Source organism: Aquarana catesbeiana, linkage group LG01, assembly GCF_042186555.1.
Source record: "Aquarana catesbeiana isolate 2022-GZ linkage group LG01, ASM4218655v1, whole genome shotgun sequence".
Taxonomy (NCBI): Eukaryota; Metazoa; Chordata; class Amphibia; order Anura; family Ranidae; genus Aquarana; species Aquarana catesbeiana.
Window position 1 is genome coordinate 845,370,405 of NC_133324.1, and position 3,430 is coordinate 845,373,834.

Sequence of the window (3,430 nt, forward strand, 5' to 3'; positions counted from 1 at the left end):
GGTAAGACCTTTTGTTAACCTAGCTTGTATGATCTTGTCAAAAACAGGGGTAGGGGGAAAGAGTATCTCAGCAGATGGAAACTGGGCATGCAAAGCATGTCTCAATTGGAGGAAATGATAAAACCAATTTGATTATAAAGAGAATTCTCCCCTTAACTCTTCAAAGGACTTAAGTAAACCATTCTCGTACAGTTGAGCTAAAGTTGTGTTTCCTGATTTTCCCCACCTCTGAAAGCCTCTGAGAACTGAAAGTTGGGGGGAGTCTATCATTATCCCATATCGGGGTATATCTAGTGAGGTATGGAATGCCCATCATTTTTTTTACTGTATCCCATGCTTTACACATTAGCTTACAGGTGGGCATATCCCCACATGAAACACCCCCTCTTACCCCGTCCAAAACATGGAGTGTTGATCGACCCTTAAATGCATAGGAAAATAATCATCAAGCAGGAAGGGGTAACTGTTCAAGCTCCCTTCCAGCAAAATGCTGTAATCGTGATGCAAAAAAATACATTCTTGGATTAGGAACTGTCAGTCCACTCGCATTTTTGGGATGTTGAAGAGTCTCCAATTTAATACGAGGGATTTTATTCTGCCATATTAAATGCCTAAATATGCTATTGCTATTAGTAAAAATCCGTAGAGGTATCCAGATCGAAGCATTATGTAAAAGATACAAAAGCTGAGGCATCCATATCATCTTGATTAGATTAATACGGCCTATTAAGGAGAGAGGGAGTTTATTCCAGATTTTGCTTTGGTCTTGAAATCTAGCGAGTAGTGGAAGTATGTTTTCCTAGAATATACAACTGAGGAGAATCAGAAATAACTATCCCCAAGTATTTTATAGAAGACACAACCCTGAGCTGAGAAAGTGAGGATGGTAGTGGGTCCTGGGGAAGATCTAAGGGCATCAACACGGACTTCTCCCAATTTATGCCTAACCCGGAAAACCTACCAAACTCCTTAACATATTTCATTACTACCGGTAGAGATTAAGTGATATTAGTCAGAAAAAGAAGAGATCATCTGCATATAAAGATACCTTTTCCTCCATATCTCCCCTAATCAGACCAGTAACATCAGATGAGGCCTGCATAAGACAAGCCAAGGGCTCTATAGCTAGGGCAAAGTGCAGGGGGGACAATGGGCACCCCTGCCTAGTGCCCCGGCAAAGTCTGAAACTAGAAGATTGGAGGCCGTTAACCCTAATTGATGCCATAGGAGCTGCATATAAAAACCATACACATTGGCAAAAATTAGAACCAAGCTCGAATTTTTCCAGAATGGCCCATAGGTAAGGCCATTTAACACTATCAAAGGCCTTTATTGCATCCAGTGCCAGAAAGGCACGATTTTGTTGGTCCAGGGCTGGAACCTTCATATTTAAGTATGCACCTCCAATATAAACTGCTGTTGACATATTGGGCATAAATCCTACCTGATCTGAGTAAATAATATGTTTAATAACCTTATTTAATCTGGTAGTGAGTATTTTGGCAGGAATTTTAACATCTGTAGACAGTAAGGAAATTGGTCTTCAGGATGTAACAGGTTTTTATCTTTTTTAGGTATAACTATTATAATAGAGTGACCCATACTTTCTGGAAGCTGACCTATATAGAAGGCCTCATTTAGTGTATTGAGAAGGGCAGGAAGCATCTCCTTGTAATATTTTTTTTTAGACCTCTATGGGGAGACCGTCAGTCCCTGAAGCTTTGGAATTAGAAAAACTAGCCACCGCACTCTCCAATTCCAATAGATTAAGTGGAGCATTGAGGGTCTCCCCCTCTTCCACTGAAGGGGCTGGGAGATTACTGGTAGTCAGATAAATAGATAACTCGGCTATCATATAGTCTGCCCTAGAAGTATATAGACCCTGATAATAGGACTTAAAAGTGGATACAATGAGGCTAGTCTGGTTAATAGCCTCCCCCTCTCCATTCATTTAGGCCGAAACATGTGTGTGGTTGGATTGAGACCCTACTATTTGAGCCAACAGTCTACCATTCATCTCTTCCTCTGCCCAACTAAGTCTCTTCTGAAAGAAGAGTTTATTCCTCACCCTGGATTCCAACAGATCATTCAGCCTTTTTTGAGATGAAAGCCATTCCTGTTGGACATCAGGAGAGGGATCCCGGATATATAGGGCTTCCGCTGCAGAGGTTTCAGCCCTTGCAAGTTCAAGCTCTCTACGGAAAGCAGTTTTGATGACACTAATATTTTGGATCAACAGTCCCCGAAGGTAGGCCTTGAGAGCATCCCAAACAACACGTATGGGAGCAGAGCCCAAATTAAGAGACCAGAAATCCATAATGCGAGCAGCAATAGTATCCTCTTTGGGAAATAGTTCAAGCCAAAAGGGGTTCAGCCACCATGGCATATTGGACACCCGATGCCCTGATGTTAAGATGACTATCAGAGGGCAGTGATCTGAAATTCCTTGAGGTTCTATAGAAGCATCTACTATGCATGGTATAAGATCTACTGTACACAGAGCTAAATCAATTTTGGATAATAAATTGTGTGTTTTAGAATAGCATGTATAAGAACATTCTTCAGGATGTAACCTCCTTCACATGTCGTAGAGTCCTAATTCCCTGTATAGTCTTGCAAGAGGGGAAAGATGCTCAGCTGGGCATCTGTCCCGATTCAGATCAATTAAATTGTTGAAATCTCCAAGTACCAATATTGGCACCTGGGGGGAGGCCCCTGCAAAGGAAATAAGCTGACAAAGTATTTCTGGATTATATGGAGGTGGTATATATATATATATATATATATATATATATATATATATATATATATATATATATATATATCAGTCAGAATTAACTCAAGTTCATCCAACTATCCAACTTACATTGTAAAAAAATATATTTGCCATTTACGTCTACCAAAGTCCTACTGCATGAGAACACTATCCCAGTATAAACTAAAACAGAGACCCCCCCCGGAATGATGGATGACATTTTGCCCCTTACTTTTTTTTTTCCAAAAGAATTTTATTGTTTATATATGTAAGGTTACATAAACCATTAAACATACACATTGAACAGAGCATCATGATCTATAACAGGGAGAACAGTCCTTCATAAATTCAAAGTTACATTGCATCCCCATATGTTGAGGTGAGCTATGTGTGCTTGAACAAATCTTTTGCATGTTTCAAGTTTAGATCTGTTGGGGTTGTGGATTTGTAAGGGTTTCCAAGTCCCACTTGTCTTGTCTAGTGAGTAAGCTGTGTTTAGAGGTGCATCTGTCATGAGTCATGGTATGTGATTATGTATAGCTCCCCAGGGGATATTCGGGGATTTTCTCCACTTAGAAGGTTGTTTTGTGTAGCACTGGATGTGTTGATAGTGGAATAATAGCTTGGGTTATTGCATATATGGGGTGTTTTGTCATTGGCATCCTGTTCAATTTG